The sequence below is a fragment of the Syngnathoides biaculeatus genome, chromosome 18 (assembly GCF_019802595.1).
Source record: "Syngnathoides biaculeatus isolate LvHL_M chromosome 18, ASM1980259v1, whole genome shotgun sequence".
In the NCBI taxonomy this organism is placed as follows: Eukaryota; Metazoa; Chordata; class Actinopteri; order Syngnathiformes; family Syngnathidae; genus Syngnathoides; species Syngnathoides biaculeatus.
This window is the reverse complement of record NC_084657.1, coordinates 9575100-9600843: the sequence shown is the minus strand read 5'-3', so window position 1 is coordinate 9600843 and position 25744 is coordinate 9575100. Positions and strand designations below refer to the sequence as shown.

The following is a 25744-nucleotide window of genomic DNA, read 5'->3' as shown; positions in this document are numbered from 1 at the left end:
TAGGGCAGGGGTTCTATCATGAGCGGAGCTGGAGCACTGCCAGGAGGGCCGTGGCCTGGTCACCGCTCTGGGCGATGTCACCTCTGGCACTCGTCACAGCTGTTGCGCATTTGACTTAATAATTGACCCTGCACTTATGTTGGAGTTTTTGTCATGTGCATTTGCCAGTTCATTGATTTTGCACCGGGTTATCGGTTGCGGACACTGCTTTTGAAATAAAACCCACTTGACATTATGCCTTTGCCATGGAGTCCTACATTTGGCTCCTCCCTCGCACAGATGGCTCATGACAGCACCATTGTCGTCCCTCGGATGGAACGGAACGCTTTGCTATAGACACAATTGTAGCATAGCAGAAAGATCCTCTCACGGAATACAATAGCTCCATTGTCCTTGAAGATTGTGCGACGTAATGTGATTGGGCAGCCTATAAAAGAACTCGACATAATTACCCCTCACACCCATGTGTACATACGTCAATACGCCACGACGATAAGTCATAAAACTCGAAAAACGTGAATTTATTGGCAGTGAAGCGCTGCCATAAACTCTCAACACAGAACAGTACGAAAGAATAAAGTCCATCATGTGAAGTCAAATATTTCATGCCGCGTTATGATATGTCTGTGGGGTTGATTGCGAGGACAACGGGGCTCGAGGCATCTGCAGCAGACGACTACTGCTCATTTAGCTCGGCGATGCTGATGGATATAGAACCAAGAAAGAATATCGTTACCTCAGAAAGGTAGTCCGCATTTTTAATTTGCATTCCAAAGGGACTGCGGAAGCACAGTTTAAAAGATGTTTTGGCTGATGCTAATGTTTATGTACAGTGGCCTGCATTAGGGACAAACGATGGGGCTGAGCTTATATAACTGGAGAGGATCAGGCCACCCGGGCCCCTCCCATGTCCGAGGTACATCCCCGAGAAGCGAGAGTGTGCCTGTGTGTGTGTCGGGGTAGGGTTGAGGGAATGGAGCAGGGAATATTTCGGGAAACTCGGCAGCAAAATCTTCTTATTCGCGGCCGACTGGTCGAGCGTGCAACGTGTTTGCGTGTGACTTTACGGTGTGTCTTGCGCACGATTGCTTCGACTGTCACGACCGCTCCACCTCCACCTCTCCATCCTTCGCTCGCCATCCCTCCCGCTTTTGACCCCTCACCCCCCTCCTCGTCCCTTCACCCCAAACTCGTTCTGCACTGCCGTTTTGCCCTCATTAGCGCTCCTTTCCCGCAAATTCTCCCCCTCGGTGTCGGGCCGGAGATCTGAAGATGAAAGTGACCTCGTGTGCGAGGCAGAACCAAGGGAGGGAAGGGAGCTCTCTCACTGAGACTGCTGAGGTTTCTTTGACCCCCCCCCCCCCCCCCCGGCCATGAGAAGAGATCTGTGTGGGTGGGGGGTGCCGGGTGCTCTGAAGCGAATTCTGCTGATTGCAAGAAATTATCCCCTCTAATTTCACCTGCGACACCCAGAACAAAGGCTGGGGCGAAGGATTGTTTCAGTGGGCGATAAGAGGAAGGATGATGGCCATGGACACTTAAGAGGGGAGAGGCTGGAACGAGAAGAGAAGCAGGTTGAAGACCGTGCTTCAGAAAAAGAAGACAAAAAAGAGAGAAAGTTGCTGTGATAAAGCCCACTACTGTCAGTCCGCAAGGATTACCCGAACAAAACACAATCCTGCACCTATTTTCCCGTTCCTCTATCTTTACACCCGACTAGAGAGCCCCCCCCCCCCCATTTGCCCAGCTTGGCCCCACATGTATCCTCTCATCTTCCTCTCGATCCTGGTTTTTCCGTCTCCTTCTTGATAGTCTTAGCCGCACACCGTGACTATCTCTCATTCACAGCAGAACCACTACAGGATTACGGGAAAAAAATGAGTGGGGGAAAAAAAAGAAAAAGAAAACGTGAACGCAGTGAACGAGCGCCACCTGCTGTATGAAGAGTGTAAGACGGTCACAAATCTGCGGCATCCTTGAAAAGAAGACACCAAGGACATTGGTTTTGTCATTTGTCAGACCTCGTGAGGGAAACATGGCTGCTGCCATTTTGGTGTGCCCTAAGCAAAACCATCCACGTAACAACATCATCATGAGTGAATACAAGTAATGCAAACAATCTTTAATGATCATTATATGTTTTTTTTTTTTTTTTTGGGGTGGAAAGCAAATTTTATTTCTGCTCTTTTTATATCTCTGGCCAATTTTGACCAAAATTGTTGGGCAAACCAGATCATGACGGGTTTTAGGAGTCAAATTTTATAGATTTTTTTTTAAACATTTTTGTTGGCAACATTTATATATGTATATAAATTTTCAAATTATTTTATGAACAATTGTAAAGTTATTATAAGCTCTCATAGCCGTTGATTTTATCATGGCAAAAAGTAATCAAATTGTTGCTATATTTAATGTAACTTCCGTACATTACTAAAGAGGGCCAATTTTATGCAACATTGTGTTTATTGTAGTATTTTTTGAGCGAGTGCGTTAATCCCTTCCAGAGCGCGGCATTGTCACGTGATCGCAGTTTCCATATTTGATCCGGCCTAATTGTATCGCCGCTAATGCGAAAAGGCCGTCGGCTCGTTTGGTCACAGTGGAGAAAGTGGGACGCCGCAGCACATTCACTTGTCTGGGTTCTAACGTTTTAATCCCGACAGCAGCCTCTTTGTTCGCCCACAGAAAACGCTGCGGTTCCAGTTCCTGTTTGGGGCGCCGGCTTGCCTAGCAACCCCTTCACTCCGTCCGGCGCGGCGGAACCGTCAAATGGGGAAACTTCTCGACGCGTACGGCACGCTCATGCACACTTTCATCGTCGCACTTTCCGTATCCGGCATGAATGAGCTGTAGCGTGTGCGGGTTTGAACAGTGAACAACCCAGCCGGCGCGGAGTAACCCCAAAAACAGGAGAAGAGCATTTAGTGCACGGCAAGAATGAGAAGCTTGGCACATCGACGCCCTTTCATTGCGGATGTTCGAAAGCCACTAACGTGATTTTCCTCATCCTTTTAAACACGTACCTATGGGTCGTGTTGGAGGGAATGGGGGAAGGGGGGGTGATGAGAGGGACGGGATGTTGGATGCGGAGAACGAATCCTCCTTCCACTCTTCTTTCTATCGTCCGTCAGGCCTCTCGCCACTTCACTGCATCAACGCTTGTCGATTTGACCGGGCGACCTTCTATTGTTTGGCCAAATCCAAAAGTCCGAACGGAGAAAAACAGACGCGTTCTCCCTCGCAGGAAATGAGGCGGACGCTCTGTGCACGCAGGAAGTGACTGCGTGGGAGAGGGCGACGCGCCGACTGTTAACCACTCAATGTCGGGGGACCAAAAGGATCCAAATGTGAATAGAAGTCAGCAGATAACCTTCCATTTGCTCGTGGACTGGAGGGGCTCGTTATTATTTCTTGACACACAATGGGGGCGGGGGGGGGGTTGTCATTTTGCAGACATTGCCATTATACTGCAAAAACTGCTCGGATCTCATGTCAACATAGAGCGTCAACTTGAATTTAAGACTGTTGCATTTGCCGTTCGCGATTACTGTACCGACCGTCGTGTAATTCAAACTACGGTTTGCAGATTCTCAAAGGGAATCGCACCAAGGAGCGGACTGAAAGGTCCTTTGTGCTACTTGGGTGGAATTACTTTTTTTTCTTTTTCTTGGAAAGGCTCCAGCACTCCCCACGACCCTTGTGAGGATAAGCAGCAAAGAAAATGGATGGAACTATAATGTTATTCTCATTGGAGAATGGATGGATGGATGGATGGATGGATTTGGGTCTACTGGTTGCCTAAGAGCGGCACAGTGAATCAGCATGTAAAGCGTTGGCCTCACTGTTCTGAGGACCCGGGTTCGATCCCGGCCCGGCCTGTGTGTGGAGTTTGCATGTTCTCCAAGTGCCCGCGTGGGTTTCGTCCGGGTACTTCGATTTCCTCCCACATCCCATAAAGCATGCAACATTCATTGGACACTCTAAATTGCCCCAAGGTGCGATTGTGAGTGCGGCTGTTTGTTTCTAAGTTTCTGCCCGTTGACAGCTGGGAGGAGCGCCAGCACTCCCTGTGACCCTCGTGAGGATAAGCGGCTAACAAAATGAATGGATGTCTTCTGATTGTTGCGATCGGTGAGGGCATCGTTTTCTATCCCTTTTATTTTTAATAGGCCAGCACGACCGAGCGCAGCCGCCACGGCTCCCTCTTGTTGTTTCCCTAGCAACTCAAAACAGCTCCGCTAGCCTTGAGAAAGACGCCGACTCCCCGCCGCTCCTCACGCAGGTGTCGTCACAGTGGATCTCTCCACATCGGGTCCGCGCGGGATTATTAGCATTTTCTTTTTTTTTTTTTATTCGCCGTCCTCGGATGCGGACCCGGACTCACAATGATGTGAAATATCCTCTGATTTCTCAATTACTGCGTTAAGGTTGTCTGATAACGTCTCTGCCGCAGTGCCTCTAATTTATTGAACGCTCACTCTTGCAGACAGTTGCAAATCAGTTCATTTACTTGATCGACCCTTGAGAGCTGCAGAACTCTTGTTGTTCACTACCAGCGAATCTTGAATAAAGGAGACTTGTTAGCGCAATAATACATAGTTACACTTTTTGCTTGTATTTATTCAATCATGATAGACTAAGTGGAGGAATAGAGGAAAAAGAAAAACAAATTATCATGGGCCCAAAAGAATCAAACTCTTTGATTTATTTAAATAATGGCTGCCTAGTTTGCAGGCAGTATCAATGTGTAAGATCCATTTGACAAGAATCATATAAAGTACATTAATTTGTTTGCTGGTCTGTTAAAATTATGCTACCTTTTACTTTATGCAGCATTTGTATTTATTTATGATTGTATTACTTATCCTTTTCTAGTATTTCTCAATGCAAACTCTGAGAATCCAAAGCAGTTTTAGATTTTAGATTTTTATTCCCCCCCCCCCCCCCCCATGGTTTTTGCACAATTGGTACTGGATTGCTTCATTGTGCAGTATCAATTGTTTGCAGCAGAGGACGCTGTTTCCCCGGCAAGCGGGTGCATTGTGACCTGACGATTGCCTCCCTGAACAGGATCTCGAGGCTCATCTTAAATCTCACGTGAGCGGCCATGTTGCAGTCATTTGCTTCTTCTGCTTTTTAAAGGGCCGCGTCATGACGGATTCAAACATATTTACTGGGTTCACGAAGCTTTCGTTACGTGCATTCTTTTTTTTTTTTTTTTAATGCGGTGCAGTCGTTTTGCGCTAACTAGTGACGGAGGGGCCTGGTCCCCATGGTTACCGCATCAATCTCTCAGCACATCTATGCTGGAGACGGCCTTCTTCTTGCAGATTTGACGGTTTTTAAAAATACTCCTTATGTGGGATTTTCTAGAATTTGAAAACAGCTGTTCGACGATGCACCATTTTGGACAAAAGCTCTGGGACGTCACGCTATTTACCGTGTGAATAAAGACTGATTTTTGAGGCGGTCTAACCTTAGCTGCTATAAAAACGTTCAACTCATTTGGCAATGCTTTCCAGATGACTCTCGAATCTGTTGTTGTTGTTGTTGTTGTTGTGTTGTTGTTGTTGTGTTGGAAAATGCCCGGAGGGCTCAAACGAGTGACTTTCCAAAAATGTGTCCCTCTCCGATGTTCGGGAGAGTGATTTGCGCTTATTTAATCCCCTTGAGTGAGGTCACGCATAAATATAACAATAAGTGAAAGAAGAATGACAAATATGATTGACTGAGCAGAAGCCGTTGGAATATTTATGAGATGGGGCTAATGTAATGTATGCAGTGCGAAGGGGGGGGGTTCATCTTTTTCACAAGGATTCTGGAAAACATGAAACTATTTTGGAAACGAGAACGATATGAAAACCAGACCGACTATGCTCATCTTTAGGAAAGAATATCTTGGAATGGGGAAAAGAAAGAGCCTCCACTGGTTAAAATTATATGTATACCATACATATCTTCTGAAGTCAATGTCGTGTGTCAGTATTTCCAGGGTCAACCACCCTGTAAACACCACAAAAACATTTTTTCGCTCTTAATCGGACATTTTGAATTCCCGGAGAGTTCTACGGTTTCTTCTCAACTGTTCACGCACACTGTCACGAGCCTGCGGTACGGGGGCAGACCCAAATGCGGGACTACGAGGCAGAGGCATAATGTTCAATGTGGTTTATCCCGGAAGCTGGGTCATACACGGTGTAGTGGTCCGACAAGGCAGAGGTACAGAAACGCTAAGCTAGGCGGGATCCAAAAGACATGCAGCAAGGGTTCGGTGACTCTGAAGCAAACTAACTCAACGGGACAGGATCAAACAAAAGGGCACGGCATCGCTGTGACTAGGGTAACTCTAAATTATGCGTAGAAGTGGAGAGTCCCACAAGCAGTGAACGCAACTCACTAACGCAAGGCAACGAACTGGCAAATCCCAGTGAGAAAACTCCAACTTAAATGCATGTGTAATTACAGTCCGGATGGGGAAACGGCTGTGACTGGTGACAGGTGTCACCGCCCAGAGCAGTGGCCTGGTCACGCTCCTCTTGGCCGTGGCCAAGACTCGCTCATGACACTCACCAGCTGATGATTCTTCAAGACTCCGTCCGCAGTCCCACGCCTATCAGGTCCTCAGATAACCAAGTGTGTTCGGAACGCTGAGGCTACCCGACCAAAATTGACACCCTGCCATTTGAATTGGCAAAGAAAACTGGTGAGAATAATCTGGTTGACGGCGATAAGAAAAGCTCCCCAAAAAACGTTGCCGTTTCGTCAGTGCCCCGTCCAACCTTTGTGGTCTTGGAAGGTTTGCAAAATACTGCGAGGACCTTGCAATCCTAGCGGACTGCATATTTCCAACAATCTTGTCCTTGGATTCTTCAGGACTTTATATGACTCTCCATGGTATTTTTTTTCACTTTTGTGTTTATTGAGCGGCGGCACGGTGTAGCAGCTGGTAAAGTGTTGGCCTCGCAGTTCTAAGGTCTTGGGTTCGATCCCGGACCCACCTGTGTGGAGTTGGCATGTTCTCCCCGTGCCTGCGTGGACTTTCTCCGGGCACTCGGGTTTCCTCCCACATTCCAAAAACTACATTAATTGGACACTCTAAATTGCCCCAAGGTGTGATTGTGAATGCGACTGTTTGTCTTTATGTGCCTTGCGATTGGCCGGCGACCAGTTCAGGGTGTACCCCGCCTCTTGCCCGTCGACAGCAGGGATAGGCTCTGGGGCTCCCCGCGACCCTTGTGAGGATAAGCGGCAAAGGAAATGGATGGATTAATTTTCTGTATACTCTAAACTGTTTGGAACAACAGGCACTGTTGTATTGAAATAGAAATAAATGTATAATAATCGCGTTTTGGTGTGTAAATGCCCCTTGAAAATCTCGAGTTGAGGGCGGGTCCAACTGTGACGAGCATTCATTTCTTAAAAATGCTAAAAAAAAAAAAAAAAAAATTACAGCGTGGGAAAAAATTGTGTGTGTGTGTGTAAGTTTGCTCACTTCCAAAGAAATGCACTTTACGTGGTTGTTTATGGATTATGGACGTAGAAATGGATGTCATTTCAAAATACATGGATGAATATCATAGAATGGAAAGTGTGCATTTTGCAAAGTGAAAGATGTATTTGATCCCCAAGACACGGTACTTGTTGGGGACACTTTTTGGAGATGATGTTGTTGTTGTTGTTGGTCGGCAAGGTTTGCACACAGCGCCTCACGCTCCCTTGCAGAAATTCTCAAAATCTCTGAACATTTCCTGGCTGCCGCTTGGAAAGATGAAGCTTGAAGTCCCTCCAAAATGTTTACAAATGGTTTCCAGTCCAGAGAGTGATTGGGCCACTCCCAGACGTTAAAGCGATTCTCCTCTTTTCCTCGCCCTGCCGGTCAACTTTGGGTTATTTTCGTGATGCTTGACCCGCTCAAGAGTTTTAATTGGAAGTTTTATACTTTCAATGAGTCTGCAGTTGACAGAACCGCGCATTTAGCGGTTGGGGGAAAGAGTTGAAAAGGTGCAAAATTCCGAGACAAATGTCGCCAAATAAGAAAGTCGTCAACTGTTTCCAAAAGATGCGAGAAGCTGGATTTATGGCCGACCCTCCTTATTTACTGTCACCAAACGCAACAAGGTTTCAAAATCAAACTGACACTCCGCTACTTTGTTTGTCTTTGTGGTCAAGCCAAAGGAAGAATTACTTTTGGCGCCGTCTCGGTGCCAAAGGCACTAAACTGAATTGATGTGACTTGAGGAGCTCCTTTTGAGCCAAAGCGGGTGCTTCGCTGCCATTTCGTGGCGTTGCGGTGTCAAGGAACTACGTCGAAGGGACTCGAGGAGTTTCAGTCTTTTCCTTTGCCGCGATCTTGTGGCATCTTCTGGAAAGATGAAACAAACTTTTTTTTTTTTTTGCTCTTTCCTGTCGGCTGTGTCCGCCCCCCCCCCCCACATTGACTGTGGTGATGACTGTTTTGTTCACACGATGACGTCAGCAGATTGCCACCGAGTTATGCGTCGGACCTTCTCGTCATGACAACCAGCTGAAATATTGAAGCAGTGTCCCTGCGAGCGCGTGCGCGTCCGCGCCGCGAGCGTCGAACCACTGCAGCCTCAAATGTGCATTAATGCTACGATTTGAGAAAATAATAATAATAATTACAAAAAAAAAAAAACAGCAACGTCCGAAGCGTTGTCACAGTAATCAAGTATTTTTTTTTTTTTTTTGAGCTTTCGGTACCGTGAGACGGCGAGAGCGGGGGTGCGGGGCCGGGTGTAATATTTTTTTTTTTTTTTTGCTCTTTCTTCTTTTTCTTTCTTTTTTTATGATTATTTTTGGAGGGGCCCTGTCGGTCCGGTGCAAGGAGCAGATGTTCCGGATCATGATTGGACCGGAGAGGACACACGGAACCCTGCCTTGACTGCAAACAACGCGCAGTTTCGACGCTTGCAACATTGCGCGTCCGCTTGATGTTGATTTTTTTTTTTTTTTTGGGGTTTTGTTTGTTATTTTACGAACCTTTCTGTCGCCGGCATTTCACTATTCTAAAAATAATAATAATAATAAATGCGAGATGAAAATGCTACCTTGAACCAGATCCGCGTGTTGTGCGAGAGGAAAGAGAGGAGGCGGAGGGGGAAGAAGAGGCTGCTGTGCTTTTTTTTTTTTTCTTTTTTTTTTTGGGTGGTGGGGGGTGGAAACGCCGGACGGAACCCGGGAAGGTGTACTGGTGTGCGAATGCCCGCAACTCTCCTGAGAAATAATCGCGTCCACGCAAGAAATGGCCTAGTTACAAACGCCAGAGGATACGAAAAAGGACTTTTTTTCCTCCCACCCCCCCACCTCGGAAAGGGGCCGCCGCTGTCTTCTGAAGGTAAGACATAAGCCGAGCACCCGTCAAGCGCCCGGTGAGACGTTTGCGGACTATCTCGGATGTTCATGAGTGCGCCATCCGCACACCGGGTCCGCTGGCGACTTTGCACATTGCCCACGTAGAACCCATCTTGGCGCACCGGCACCGTTTGCGGGCGATGGGAATTGTTTTTTTTTTTTTTTTTTTGGAACGCCGCTCACTTTGTTGTCACGTTGCACGGATCGAGTCGTGTCTTTTTTTCCCCCCGTGGGATCCTCGGCTCTGCCTCGCCTGTTGATAAAGTGTCAGCCCGCTATACTCGCGTTGCATCCACTACCCAGTCGCGGTCATTTTCCACCGCTGCAAAGGCGATGCCTGCTCATTTAAAAAAAAAAAAATCCAAGTCCAATGTGCAGATATACAACGAGCATGCTTGCGGCAGCCCGATTATTTCATAACACATGACTCGATCATCAATAGGAAGCTGTCAAGATGATGAGGATGGGGTTGATGATAATGATGATGATGATGGTGATGTGTTCTCCGGTGGAAACCATGGAAAAACTCGCTGAGTGACACAGTGGAAGCACACATTCGCATCCACAAAGCCAGTGTCCTACAAGATCCAGACATGGAATTAAACGCACTCTCGCCGATGACCCGGGGAGGGCTCCATTAATATTCAGCGGTGGTCGGCCAGGGCTCGCTTGATGGGAGACAAGACAACAAGACCTCTGTTCTGACAGCTCATTGATGAAAATGGTATATTTCCCATTGCAGATGTTTTTCCCCCTCGGTCAGAAACGGAGGCTGTTTATTTCAACGCAGTGGCTTGCTTTCTCGTACTAACGTTGGATCAACTTGTTATTAATGAATAATTACAAATAACATATGCAACCCCCCCCTCCCCCAAAAAAAAGTACAAATGGGAAACTGTTGAGGCAGTTTGACGACCGAATCAAAAGCCCTGGAAATAGGAGCATCTCCGTCTTTATTTTTAAATCCAAGAAGCATCTTCTTTACCCTCAAGGTGCTGCTAATAGCGTGTTTACTAATGTGTCGTTACACACAAATGAAAAGACCACCCATTCACTCGTGTGTCTCGCGTGTGATCTGCCCTCCCACATCACAAAGTTGAGAGTTTCTTGTATTATTGATTGATTATTTACACAGACGGGAGCACAACCTTGTCAAATGTCAGGGTTTTTAATTCCATTCCCACGCCGATGCGCAGCCAGTTTAAACGCGCAAAACAAAACACTTCGCACAACGACGGTGTGAAATTTTCATCAGCTTTGTCTCTTGCGTTGCTATTGATTGTTGGATACTGTGAATTTTGCAAAAACGAGGCGCAGATCGTAGATGAAGTGGGACCTTGACGTAGCCGCTCTCTGCGTAACTGTGTGCTTTCATGGAAATTTTCAATTTTTGGACCAATGAGCCTTGTTACAAGACAAAAATGTGCTGATATGAAAAAAATATGTGTACTGTCTTAGGTTCTTGGCCTGCTGACTGTTATGCACTGAATGTACATAAACCACTAGCATCATAAAAAAAAAAAAAAATACAATGTGTATTAAGTTATCAGTTAAAATGGTTGAGGCATGAAAGGAAAAATGAAATCCTAACTATATAACAAAGTATTGTTGTATTTAAAGAAAAAGGATTTGTCCTAATGTCCCAGGTGACCCAAAATGAGGACAAAGTGTGACATCATAAATGCCAATCGGAACTAACAGATTATGACCTCGAAATGTCCCCAACCAAAATTAGCACAGTTAGCTACTATTTGCTTTTTTTGGGGGGGGGGGGCTGGCTTTTTACCAAGTAACTACAGTGTAATATCCGTTATCCGAGCTGCTTATCCTCACAAGGGTGGTGGGAGTGCTGTCTTCGGGCAGTCGTCCACAAGTGCCGCCCTGCGAGATTCCATGCAGGTGTCAAACTCAAGGCCCGCGGGCCAGTTCTGGTCCGCCACATGATATTATGTGGCCCGCGAAGCCAAATCTCGAGTGTCAATTTCCATGATTCTTGTAAAAAAAAAAAAATCTATACCAAAATTAAAAATTTGTCATATATTAAAATCTGAAAGTGTTACCAAACGTGAATTGTTGAAAATGAATCGTGAATCTTGTAGAATCTGCTATTTCAATATTTATTTTTACTGCTTGTCATTGGACACTGCCGACGTTAATTGATGTCAGTCGACCGCATGAAGTTCGTCCCGAGATTGCTCCGACTTGAAGTGGACCGGAAATTTTGGACTTTCCAGCTTTGCAACACAACGTCCCGTTAAAATCATATTTACAGTAGCTTTTCAAAGCACCACGGACGCCATCTTTTTGGAACATGTTGTTGTTGTTGGGTGCAATTTGAGGGGAATTTGCATGGGGGGAGCAATGCTCACGTTACTGAAAAAATGGTACTTTCCATACGTGTGACTTTTCCAGGAAGAGAGGATGATGTTTGTCGCGTGGCTAATGGCTAATTTTGAGTAAACCCCCAGTTTGACCGCCATTGTTACACATTTCGCCATGGCGACATGTCACGCTTTGCAATCCCGGATCACATTTTCTCCTTCTTCTTCACGATTCGCCCTCTTTGCTGTGCCTTTCTGACACGAGTTATTTTGTCCTAAAACCGTCGTAGGACGGATCCAGGTTTGGTCAGCGACAACAATTGGGATTCTATTCCATTTTGGTCAACGAGAGCGAGGTTCTGGTGAATTCTTTCATAATAAGAGAAGGCCGCGGTTATGTGTGCTAATCTTGTCCCATCCAGTATTCTGATACAGCGACTGAGAGACTTGATGAGAGCGATGCTGTTTTTTTTTTTTTTTTTTTTGTCGGTGCTTCTGGGTCCACCCCCTCCTCCCGTCATCTCCGAAGTAAATGTCACATCGCTCGGAGTTGTGGGCCCGTCACTCAACGCCGCGTCTGTTGGCTCGTGCGCACGGCGTGTGGATCGAGAATCGAGAAAGTCGACGGGAGTCCTCACGTGACCACTTGGTGGGCTGTCAAGGGCATTCGTAAAAGAATATTCCATTTCCTTTAAGCTCACATAATTATCATCCATCCATCCATTTTCGTAGACGCTTATCCTCACCAGGGTCGCGTGGAGCGCCGGAGCCTATCCCAGCTGTCAACGGGCAGGAGGCGGCGCACACCCTGAACTGGTGGCTGGCCAATCGCACGGCACATAGAGACAAACAAACAGCCGCACTCACAATCACACCTAGGGGCAATTTAGAGTGTCCAATTATTGTTGCATGTTTTTGGAATGTGGGAGGAAACTGGAGTGCCCGGAGAAAACCCACACAGGGACCAGTAAATTCCAAGCATTTTCTAAGCCGCTTATCCTCACAAGGGTCACAGGGAGTTCTGGAGCCAATCGCAGGTGTCAACGGACAGGAGGCAGGGTACGCCCTGAACTGGTCGCCGGCCAATCGCAGGGCGCATAGAGACAAACAGCCGCACTCACAATCACACCTAGGGGCAATTTAGAGTGTCCGATTATTGTTGCGTGTTTTTGGGATGTGGGAGGAAACCCACGCAGGCACAGGGACAACATGCAAGCTCCGCACAGGCGGGGCCGGGATCGAACCCAGGTCCTCAGAACTGTGAAGCTGACGCTATCGGCGGATGCAAAATTAGTTGCAGGTCCTGCATCATCGTTTCTGCGGGCAACTCTCCATTTCATCGTCTTTTTTTTAAAAGCAAACTATATATGCTGAATTAATTGAGGATATGGAAATATGCACGCTTCGATGCTGAGTCCAAAAAAAAAAAAAATCAAGGATCTGACCCGGCTCTCAGTCAAGCCACGGAGGAGAGCAAAAAAAGGAAGAGAAAAGCGGGAGCGCTTGACCCGACCCGTTACGTGTGAGCTAAGTGAAGCTGGAGAAGCTTCAGTCCGAGCGCCATGGGAACCGCGTTGCGTAACCTGTTTTCAACAACATCCCAAAACAAACATCCGGGAGGTAAAACCGGAATAAATGATGCCTGGAAAGAATATCACACCACCACCCCCAAAAAAAAAAAAAAAACACACAAAAAATAAAAATGCAGCTTTGCGCTGAAGACGTCAGACGTGATTCATTCAGCAGCTGTGATAATGAAAGCTTTTGGGGTGGGGGTGGCCAGTTATCGCAAACTCGATAAGTCGACGCTGGTATGATATGGAACGGACGGCTGGAACCCACCACTGAGGAAGTACTTATGTGGACTACATACCAGGACACAATACAGTATTCTATGTATTCTTTGGTTCCAAAACTTGACAACAAAAGTACTTTTCTCGCGACATTGATCGAAGGGAACTGGCGAAATTATCTTAAAGTCGGTCAGGTCACGGGCAGAGTTCAGAGGGCGCAAGCACAAGTGCGTAATTATGTCTGCTCTGTGAAAAATAATTTATTCAGACAGACGTCAACGCTGGCGCTGCTCTGCATTAAATATAAATCGCACACTGGAGAGGATGGAAAAAGACACAGCGCCATCGGCTGGATACTATTGGAGACCGCAAAATTATGTCTTCTGCTCGTGTATTTGATCGGCGGTTCACTCATAATTCAGATTTAACTTGGGCGCGCAGTGCATCTGATCTGGACACGGGCAGAAATTTATGATCTCCACCACAGGTGGCAAACTCGAGGCCCGGGGCCCAGTTCTGGCCCGCCACATGATGACACGTGGCCCGCGGAGCCAAATCTCGAGTGTCAATTTCCATCATTCTGGTAAAAAAAAAAATTCAAAGTGTCATATCAAAATGATCAAGCTGATTTATTACAATAATTTTTGTGTTACCAAACGTGAATAGTCAAAAAACACATGACCTTTGATTTCTAATTCCAAAACAAATTCATAAATTGATGTAAATATGATGAGTTGATTAGATATTTTTGTTGCACAGTCATAGCACCCCACTGAGGGAAACCAGAACAACAATGTGGCCCTCGAGAAAAATGAGTTTGGCACCTCTGATCTACGCGATACATTTTAGTTAGACACGTTGTCATAATTCTGCTTTTGGAAAAATGTATTGTGTTATCTGGCGGCACGGTGGAACAGCTGGAAAGGGTTGGCCTCACAGTTCTGGGGTCCGGGGTTCAATGCCGGACTCGCCTGTGTGGAGTTTGCATGTTCTCCCCGTGCCTGGGTGGCTTTTCTCCAGGTACGCCGGTTTCCTCCCACATCCCCAAAAACATGCAACATTATTAATTGGACACTCTAAATTGCCCCAAGGTGTGATTGTGAGTGCGGCTGTTTCTCCCCATGCGCCCTGCGATTGGCTGGGAATCAGTTTGGGGTGTACCCCGCCTCCTGCCCGTTGACAGCTGGGATAGGCTCTGGCACTCGCCGCGACCCTCGTGAGGATAAGCACCTAAGAAAATGGATGGATGGAGATTGTGTTATGTATTGTAATAGTTGGCATTCCACCGTCCCTTCATGTTGTCTCCTATGATGACTTTGCAGTAAATTGTACAAATGAATCCTCTTACCCCCCCGCCCCCTCCCCCCCAGTTGTGCAAATTTGGTAAATGAGTAGATGAGAAATGTAAAGCTGGATCATATTTCCGCCCGGCGACCCGAAAAGCGCTTCAACCGCACGATAATTGAAGTGAAACACACGGTCCCATATCTTGTTAAAAAATAAAGAAATATTCTTCCCACAGACAACCGGGCACTTTTACAATATTACCTCTGATGTGCTTAGCAAAATCAATTTCTCCTAATTGGGGGTGAAATGCGTTATGGATGATTATATTAGGAGAGGCGGCCTGGGATTTGCTGAGTTTAATTCATGGGGCTTGAATGATTGGTGCGTCCGTTAAAAGTATAGAACGCGAGGCGCGATGGGGCGCGCGTTGCGGCAAGCTCGGCAAACGCGATTAGTGGAATTGTTGAGCTTACAAACAAAAGTTATGAAAACAATAAGGCGGGAAATGTAAGCACCAATCAGAAACAACACAACCTGTTATTTATTTTTTTTTCCTTGCAAATGCAATAAATGTCAACAAAAAAATCTGTTTTAGTTGAACTGTAGTCACATTTGAAAGCCTCAACTGTCCCCTTGGAGATTCTTCTTTTGTCGCCATATGTGCCATTTTTTGATAGTATTGTGATATTCTATATAATTTGTGTGTGTGTGTGTGTGTGTGTGTGTGTGTGTGTGTGTGTGTGTGTGTGTGTGTGTGTGTGTGTGTGTGTGTGTGTGTGTATTGTAACTAGTTTGCAAAGCTCTTGCCCAAAGTTGTATTTCAGGCGCCAAAAGCTAACAGATACCCCGATGCTCACCATTTTGTGGGGCCGTGGGGGGGTCGGAGCAGCACGGGAAATTTTTTTGCGCATGTCCCGTATGTACGAGCCATAACTGAAGTAGTCGAATAAATAATGAAATCATCCACACTCCTTTAATTCCACAGCTTTAGAGTGAGTGGATATCATCAAGAAAAGCCAGCGCTCCTTTGCAACAACCATGAGATTGACAGTTATGGCTAAAAACATTATATTATTAACATGTCTATTAGATACAGCCTGTAATTGTCTAATAATAATAATAATCCTTCTCTAGCATTTGGCAAATAAAAAATCATTTTGGTACTCTTAATTGACCTAAAACAGAAAACGTTTAGTCTCATATGTCAGTCAGGGAGGTTAAAAAAAAAAAAGTAATTTTATTCATCCATGGCTAAATATGTTTTTAGCCATAACTGTAACATGTTTTAACCTTTTAGGCTAAGAGAATGGCAAATATTTTCAAATTCAGTATTTTGAAAGGAAGTGAGCATGCCCAAAAGTAACTTTTTAAAAAAGATAAGTAAATACAAACTAAAAAAAATCACAAAAAATTAATTATTTATTAGTAGCCTCACTCAAATTGGTCTATTTACTTTTTTTCTAGTCAGTTGGAACTTCCGTTATTTTTTCCCCATCAGGCACCAGAAATTACTTTATTTTTCCTGCTTCTACGTAAAATATGTGACTTGCTAATTAATATGAAGCTCACCTGGCAAACTTGATTTTACCAATTTTTTAATTTAAGTGTGGATGGAGAAACAACGTGTGCAAAAACCTCACCCGAAAAAACAGAGCGTCATATTTTTATTTCACTTAATTTCCTCAAACATAATAATTTAATGGCACAAGTGTCTATGAAAAATGAGTCAACGTCGGACCCTAAGTATTAAATAAACTGCGTCGACCGCACTCACGGTGCAGATAAAATTCCTCCCTTATTCCAGGATGTGTAAGTATGATTTGTTTTGTTTATTTTCTTATGACAATGCAAAATCGATAAATCTTCATCGTGATGTTGTTCAGCCTGGTTAAATAAATAACGGCGGTACAACGCATTAATTGAATTTCTCATTACTGCCAGGGATGAGGTTTTATTAAGGTTCAGAAAGCATTGCGGACCGGGTTAGATCCTTTTGTTATGCCGCTCTCGTTGTTACAACGCAGTCATAACTACGAGGGGGGAGGGAATAATTGCTTCTGACAAACAGTAAATAAGTACTCAATGCACGCCATATCTGCACACGTGCTCGTCAGCACTTGCGGGCTTGGTCGACACAACGGCACAAAGTCATTGTGTGTGTGTGTCATTATTATCATTATTATTTTCAGTCGTCTGAGCTACGTCTTTCAAATTGGAATCCTTAAAAGTGAGGCTGACCCCAATGTCGATTTACATTCCCGATAGGCCGCTAACGTGCCGAGGTGATCCGACCCGTCCGTCTCTGCGTTGACGTCGTCAAATGTGCCGACCGTTCGTGCAGTCGAAAAATATGTTTGGCTTTCAGAAAAGGTTGAGTTTTTATTCTTTCGTGTTATACTTTATTCCAACTCAGACAATTAATGAACATGAATGAGCATAACCGAATCGCAAAAAGGTGTTTTTCGAGTTGTCTCTAATTGCAAGAATTAAAAAAATGGTACATATTTTTTTTAAAAGCATAACATTACACTAAATTACTTTGGTTAATAAAGTGATGTAAATAATGGAGCGCGACTGGTTGCCAGCCATTCTGAATTCGAAGTCCCGCCTCCGAAACGTAGCCGCGCCAAACGTCGGCTTCTTTCTTGCCAATAACTTGAATTTTTCTCGGAATCATAGCCAGGATTAACTTCACGAACATCAGAGAAGACCCACTTTGATCAAAACGGAAGCGCCGGCGTTTGTTTCCAAGCGTCGACGGAGTAGCCGTTTTGCCTGACTGACACACATTCGGTCAAGCCGACACGTTTGCGCTGGATTTTCTTCTTGCACGCTGCAAATAAACAATGCAACTTGTGAAGCCACATTAAATATTCGAAAAGAGCAAATGTAAATTGTCTCTAAAAATCGTGCCAGTCCGCCGCCGCTGTTTACATCTTACTGTAGTTGTGTTATTTATTTGCCTTTGTCGAGCTTACGCGAGCCCGCGGGACCCGTCGGCTCAGATCGCGAGAGAACGTCTGAACGGCTCACGTCGAACGGCTGCGCGAGGGGAATTGCTCTCCGTATTTAAACAATATTGCACCACAGTTGCATCGATACATTTTTTTTTTTGTTCATCTTATCTCGTGCAAAAAGACTCGGCGGCCACATCGTGAGGTGCTTCTCGTCGTAACAAAGAAATAAATAATGAGTCATCGTGAGTCACGTCGGCACCTTGATGTGTGACGAAGGAGCTGAAAATATACAATAAGAAACATACAAAGGGGGGCATATTTTTAGATCCAAAAAAAAAAATTTGAGTGACAGGTTCAGTTTATTAAAGGCTGGAGTGGTTTGTTTCTTGTTAAAGTAGATTTTTGATGACAAAAAATGCAACTCATCAAATTAATTGGATCTGATTTTTTTTTAAGATAATGTGTTCCCAAATGCTATCTGATCCACGTATGGACATTACGCCATGTGTCAGTATAAAAATTCTACACACCCCTGTTCAAATATAAGGTTGTTTGTTTTTTGTTTTTTTTTGTCATATCAAAAAATATGACCAAGAGCAATCTTTTGAAACCCTTTCCCGCGATCGACGTGGCCTAAAAGCTGTAGCGCGGCGCTAACGCTAACAGGGCCGGTTAAAATAAAGCTTACCGGTAAATATCACTGAGACACGCCAGCAACATTGTAACAACAACACGCTAGCACAGCGCTAACAGGGGCGGTAAAAGTCACTTCCTCGGCACATATATTCCACCGGTTTCATTCCACTCGAGTGCCCTCTTGCGGCCGTCGGGAAAAACTGCACAAATTAGCCGCATCACCGCATAAACTGCAGGGTTGAAAGCGTGAGAAAAAAGTCACGGCTTGTAGGCCGGAAATTACGGTAAACGCTGAAACGCTGCAAAATGTCACATTTTGAGTATTTCCAAAGACAGTCAGCATGCCGGGCAAACCTCTTAAGCATGCGCGTCGACCTCATTCCTGCGCACACCTCCGTTTAGCCCGTTATGTCCTCTCGCTTTCCCTCTGACATCTGCTTCTCGTCATCTTTTTGAAGGGAGCCTCACCTCTTTCCTCATTTGACCTCGCACTCGCGCTTGCATTTCTCTGGCGCTGACCTCACAACTGTAAGTGGCTCTGTTTAGATGTGAGCAGGGCCACGACCAAAATATTCTAAACGTCAATATCTCCCTAACTGTGTTTTTATTTTTTTTGAAGGGTATTGTTAACTTTGCAAGGATAAAATCTTTGATAACCAGCATTGGGTTGTTTTACAGCTGCGGTTTGATTGTCTTGCTGCATTTACCTTCACTCCACTCCAGTTGTGATTTTGTTCTTTTTTTAGAGGGGGTGCGGGGCGTTGTACGTGTAAAACGTTTTTGTGCGAGCGCGTGTACGGTTCTGAAAGTTCTGTGGCTTCCTTTGAACTATGAACAGTTGACTTGACTGACACAAATGCTAATGAGAGTGTTGCTAATTTGCTTTGGTCTCTGAGCCCTCCTAAAGCCGCAGCACACCCTTGCGCAACCCGGTCGTCGGTCGCCTGTCGCAGTCACGGTTCACGTTGATGTCAGTGATGACCTGGACATTTCATTTATCTATTTTTTTTCTTGAGAAGGGAGGCATTTTTCATAAAACCTTGCTAAGAGGACGTAGGTGCTACATTTCAGAATTGTTTTGGTTTTTTTGATTTGCGTTCCGATCACACCGACGGCGACAGAAATTGCCTCGAGCTACAATGCGGTCGGACAAACAAACCACCATATGGTGTTTGACGAGTGTTTTCACTTTAGTTAACAGTTTGAGCGCGCCGCAGAATGCTGCTCGAGCTAACTTCGTAAATAAAGACCCGTTTGACGTAGGGCGTCGGTGGATTCAACTAATGTCGGAGGCAAACGAGCGTTCTGTGTTCCGTTTGACCTCTAAAACGCAAAGGAGGCCGAGCCGAGCGCGTCGACGCATCCCCGCGCTTCGAGCCAGAGATTAGATCGAGTACGGTGCAATTTTGGGAGGTGATTGCGGGGGCTCTCGCTCGCCGTTGCCGCATCGCAACGGTCACGCGTAAAGTAGGCCAAACCGGTGTTCGGTCGCTACGTCGCTACATAGCGACTTCTCAATTTCCAATCAGTCTGAGATCCTAAGTCTCTTTTTGACTTTTCTTTAGTCTACACTGGAGAATAAAAGCTGATTGCAGTTTTGCTCGGGGGGCTTAGCATTGAACATGCCTGCCCGAGGAACGTAAGCTAGTTAATTCAATGTCATCCTGTAAATCTCCTTTTAAATTGCACCCCTCCAGACATGCCAATATAGTCTCCCTTTATCGCTTTGCTGTGTTTCTCCGGCTTTTTCCCTCTCCCACATTTTCGTGCCAAGTGTGGAAAAAAAAAAAAAAGATTAGCATCGCCGTCATTATCGTTATAAGGAGCAACAGTGAGACGCGGACGTCATTGTCACGGCGGCCGGGCCGCGTTATCGAGACCCCTTGCGGCCTGAGACGACACCATCGCGCCGGTCACTCGGACGACGAGTGTTGTGACAGACGGGCGACGCGGCTAGCCGTTTTTCGATGGCTCTTCATTAATTAGCGTGACGTGAGACTTTCCGCACGTGTACGCGCACAATTTGATCACTATAAGCCATTCTCATTATCACATTAATGCTAGCCCCACGCCAAAAGATAGAGATAATTATGGGTCCGACTGCGTGAGTGCGGCTGACTCGAGGCTCCTCAGAACTATTTACATAAATGATCCTGGAGTGAGTCCTGTATCTAATGAGCACAATCTTATTTCCAACTCACCTTCAGCTTCCCCTGCAAAATGGATTAGCCGCCGAGCTCTCATCACATTTACTGTAAGTTTACCCAGCTCGATTCCTGGAGTCCAACACGCGTGCCCTCGCTGGCCAACCGACAGCACGGAGGGTATCGCCAATATTTTCCCATTGATTTTATTCAAAAATACGCAACACGTGTTGGGATTAAAAATCCAACATGCACATAATTTTAGAGCAACAGAGCGCTTGTTTTCCTTTCATAATTTTTTTGTGGACGTTACTGTAGGCACTGACGGCACTAAGTTAGAAGGAACTGCCCTTGACTGGAACCTTCAGTTTTTCTTCTCTAAATCACCTCCAACGGTGTTCCAAATAATTTCGCAGTACTTGTACGTCCAACCGAACCAGGCTAGAACACAAAAATGAGCAGCATCTTGTAACCCAGTTAAAAAATTTTAAATTCATTAAAACACATTAAAAGTTAAAATAAATAGAGTAGCAATTAGGTTATAGGTTTTCTTTTTACGAGGTGGAGGTGGTGGAATATTTGTGAAAGTGTGTGGTGAATTTTCTTTTGAGGGATTTGTACTTAAGTGTCTGATTAATTTGTGAAAAGAAATACTTTAGTTTGTCATTGTTATTGTTGTAACCAATGTTTGAGAAGGACAGGAAGTGACGTGTTGAGGGAGGATTTGAAAAGTGGGGAGTTTATTTGGTAGTTTGGTTATTTAAATGAGGATAACTCGTAAAGGGGCAATGTTATTTCAGAGACCTTTTGAGAGGGAATAAGTGAAACAAGGAAAGTTGTAATGGAAGTTTAGAGTAATTACCATGAAGTTAATTGATTGGTTCCTAATTTTGATTTTGAGGAAAGAACACAGGTTTGTCACTTCTCGTCAAAGTATTTTATACTTGAGAAGCGCTACATACTCATCAGCACAATGAGTACGAGTGCACTTTCTCGGGTGGCCTTTTATTGTGGACGGCCGAACATACACACACCTGTGCAATAATCATAATCATGTAGTCGTCATCTTGATGAGCCACACCTGCAAGGTGTTTGGGTTAACTTGCCAAACGAGAAGCTTCCAGTTTCCGTTCTCGTTCAGAGCAAATGCGTTTGGCGGGGTTGAGGTCAGGGCTCTCAATTTCTTGCACAGCAGATCCATCACAACGCTAACTTTATAAACTTTTATTCACGCAACGTCGGAAGCGTGCTGTTGTTTTGTTATTCTGAATAATTCAATGAGAAATCCTTCTCAATTGAATTGTCTGTCACTCCCGTTGCCTGCACAGTTGACAGCATATCCCCCCTCCTCCCCCCGTTGAATAACTTCATTTTGTTTTTTTAAATATGACTCTCAAACTTGTAGTTTAAGCTGCGCTATGTGTAGCAACCTTAATAACACTGTTGACTCATTGTTTGCATAACCTCATCTTGAAAGAAAATATGACGGCACATCTCCAGTATCCTCTCAGCAGGGATGAAATGAAGTTATGTTTAAAAGCTAAATTAATCATGTCTGGCAAATCTTTGCCTCTTAGCCCCTTGCAGCCCTTCACCAGTTTGGAAGCACTTCAGTCCCCACATGCTGCATAACTTTGAACAGAAACGTTGCCATCATTTCTTTTCTTTGTGGCTTTGAACAATCTAATAGGTGACTGAACATTTTTTGGGGTTCTCACATTATTATCAATTTATCCAAAAAAAAAAGATGTGGACAGTGCATTTCGCCAGAACAATGTTTGTGCATGTTTTGCAGAATGCACATTGTATCGCCCGCAAGTGTGTCATCAATCCAGTCTGACGCGGACACATAACGCACTTTACAGCAAGTTAAATGACGTTTTTTAATTTGGCCCATTTTGAATGTAAATCCAAATTTTTGCTATTTTCGGAATAAGCATTCTGCTAGCTTGCCGGCTAAAGTAGCTTTTTCTTATATATATATATATATATATATATATATCATGCATCTGACACAGGGGACTCGCATTTGACATATTTAGCAAACGTAAGTTATTCAGGTTCCCCCCTGCTGGTCTTGCACGTGCCTTAAAAGCTTCTGCATACGTGAGGCCACTTTATGATGTTGCTCAAGAGCACTCTTTCAAGTCAAAGTGGGGCTGTAAAATATTAGGGCGACATGTCACACTGTCGGACAACAGCGAAACTTTAAAGGGAAATTCCGGTGGTTTGGATTAAGAACGTATCCAATAGGTCATGTTTATATGTGCTGTATCTCGAAAATCTGTTAATCGTCTCTCTTTTAATGAGGTTTTGAGAAGATTTTTATCGACAATTACGAATTTTCAGGGGCGCCGCCATTTTGGCGGGTCACCTGACCTACGTGCGCGGATGTGACGCATTACGTGCCGCACCAAAGGCCCGATTACGTGGGAGATCATTATGCCCAGCGCTGATTTCTCGGATTTATCCTCATCTGATGAAGAAATAGCAGCATCGGTTGATCGGGAAGACGCAGGAATACTTCTGTACAGATTTCAACCTGTGGCTGTAAATAATGTAGAATTTTTAGATGCTTCTTCGGACGGGAATAACGGGAAGTCTGACGGGCGAGCTCCGGAGCAACCATGATCGTGTCCCTTGTAATCGAGCCTTTGGTGCGGCACGTAATGCGTCACATCCGTGCCCGTAGGTCAGGTGACTCGGCAAAATGGCGACGCCCCTGAAAATTCCTAATTTTCGATAAAAATCTACTCAAAACACCATTAGATGAGAGAGGATTAACATCACATTTTCAAGATAGAGTACATATTACATGACATATTGCAGTGATTTCCAACCTTTATAGAGCCAAGGCACATATTTTACAATTGAAAAATCCCACGGCACACCAACGAAAGTAAATGTCACCAAATATGGATAGATTAATTACAGTATATACTTCCTGCAAATCTATTAGAAGAGGATTTTTTTTTTGTTCATTCTGTCATTGTGCCTCACTGGCATAAATAGATCAATTAAGATACATTATTTCTTGGAATTGAATGGGGTTTTTCTTTTAGCAATTACATAAAATTGGAGAACTTCCCACGGCACACCTGAAGCGCGCTCACGGCGCACTAATGTAACCTGGCACACTGTTTGGGAATCACTGAACGATTGGATACATTTTTAATCCAAACCACCGGAATTTCCCTTTAAAATGTACTGTATCTAATGATAAAAGAAAACATGATGTCATGTTACACTTCTCCATACTAGCTATATTTTCTCGTCATTTTCTATTTTCTCGCTAAACACTTTTTGACTATGAGACCAGAGCGTCTTTGACAGCGGTACTTGCGCTTTGAAGATCCATTGCAGAAACAAAGCAGTCGAGGCTCCCAAGGCAAGCATTTTCATGTGACGCTCCCATTCTGCAAAGTTTGTCCCAAACTACTTTGACTGTTCCATTTATACACGGCCATAAAAGTGTCCCGGTCGCCGGGAGATATTACCCTCTCGTGCGGCTTCGGCTGACAGTGCCGCCGTTCATATAAAGCGGTACCGGAGAATTGGGTGTCCGCTTATTCCGTTTAATGTGCAAAGATGGAAGTTTAGTGCCGGTTCAGCCGGTTTCGGATGTTCGAACTGATGTGAGGGATGCGAGGTGACGACCATTCAAAGTGGCAAGTAAAAGGTTGCAAAAACGCCAATTTGGGATGACAATAGACTTTGCCGTCACGTAACATCAATCACGCCTTGTTGGAACGTGTGTGCCATCATCATTGCCGCTCGATTTCAGGAACACAATAGTCACACGATCGCACGTTGTGGACTATCAAACGTTGCAAATGTGCGGCTAGCGTTTTGAATCCTACTGGAATTGTTAAAGGTGCTCTGACCTTGGCCTAAATTGTATCCGTCCAGAAGATTATGGGGGCTTAACTAGGCTACAATGATAATGCAGACTGACCAGTAATTGCCGGACAAAAGAAAGTCAAACATTGGCTTGAATATGGTTGAAAATTTTGGACGCACTCAATTTGTCAACATGCCGATTGCGTAATTTGTTCACAAGCATCCAAAGAACAAAATCTAACAAGCGGCATGTTCACTTTGTATCCATTTTGTCATTGCATAAATGATCGTTGTCAAGTGGGTTAATGTGCCGAACTCTAATTCCTCAATTTTAATCTAGTCATTTATTCAGGTTAGTCAAGAAAATCCAATGAGTGACTTTTTGTTTTTCGAACAATCCATTTTGTAAGCAACTGAAGGCTAAAAACGCTTCTTGAATGCCTTTGCAAGTTTTACCACCGAGGGTCCGTGACAAATAACTCACGTGGCCCTTAATAACCACATTTTTTTTTCCCCAGAAAACTCGTTTCTGTTTTTTTTGTAACGAGACAGATTTGCAGGCACATCACTAATTCGAGCCTCCTGCAGCGCCCCGCACGCCATCTTTCAGCTTTATTTCCCTGCCATCCCCCGTGTGTGTGCGGCATGGCGGGGGAAGAGTGGATATTGTGGGCTTGAACAGGATGGAGGTATCATGTGGCATTCAACCAAATGCGAGTACCACATAAAGCCTTTATCACACCTAAACGGCTCTGTCTCCGAAGCCAGAGCGAGATAAGCACTGCCCGTTCGTCTGTAATAATGTGTGAGCAAGAACCAACTGAACTGAGTTGTGAGGGAAAGGAACTGACACGGGCCCGATCCCTGAAAGGCCGCTTTTAAAAGGCTGTATTTATACACTCTTATTTATTCGGCTTATTTAGTTTCTTTGCGATGGGCTGCCAACCGATCCAGGGTGTAGACGGCCTCTTTTCTCCTAAAGTCAGCTCGGGTAGACTGCAGCGCGACCGCAACCCAAGTAAGGTGTGGAAGATTTCGGTTCTGTGCCGTGGAGTCGCCAGGAGAGATAATATGACGTGATATAAATCAATAAATCGATCAATCAATCAAACAATATGATGTAATAAAATGTATTCCCAAATGTTACGGCGGTAAAACCACATAAACATCCGCTTGGGAAACAAGTCGTTTCAGACTCACTGGCCAGGGTGGGTTTCGTTCTCTAGAACGTAAAACAAAATCAAGAAATCACAATTCTGAATTATTTTGAAGTGCAATCTGTGCCATTATATTTGCACTCATATATTGACCGCAATTTACAGTCGATGCATCCCAATCTCGCTCAAAACAGGAGAAACTCTGCAAGTACGAAAGCCGATTGCAAATGTGTCTCG

At 44.8% G+C, this 25744-nt stretch overlaps 1 protein-coding gene and 1 long non-coding RNA gene across 6 annotated transcripts in view; both read left to right on the top strand.

The window, feature by feature from the left end:
• LOC133492007 (uncharacterized) overlaps positions 1-2954 on the top strand; it is a 50581-nt gene extending 47627 nt beyond the window's left edge. For all 5 annotated transcript variants that reach the window (XR_009792540.1, XR_009792539.1, XR_009792537.1 and 2 more), the window contains one exon: positions 2686-2954. This is a non-coding gene — a long non-coding RNA (uncharacterized LOC133492007). The remainder of the gene's footprint in view (positions 1-2685) is intronic.
• A 6116-nt stretch (positions 2955-9070) lies between these two features.
• The window catches only part of nlgn2b (neuroligin 2b), a 55068-nt gene continuing 38394 nt past the window's right edge, over positions 9071-25744 (top strand). The window contains exon 1 of the mRNA XM_061803736.1: positions 9071-9355. The gene's annotated coding sequence lies outside the window, so the exon portion shown is untranslated. The remainder of the gene's footprint in view (positions 9356-25744) is intronic.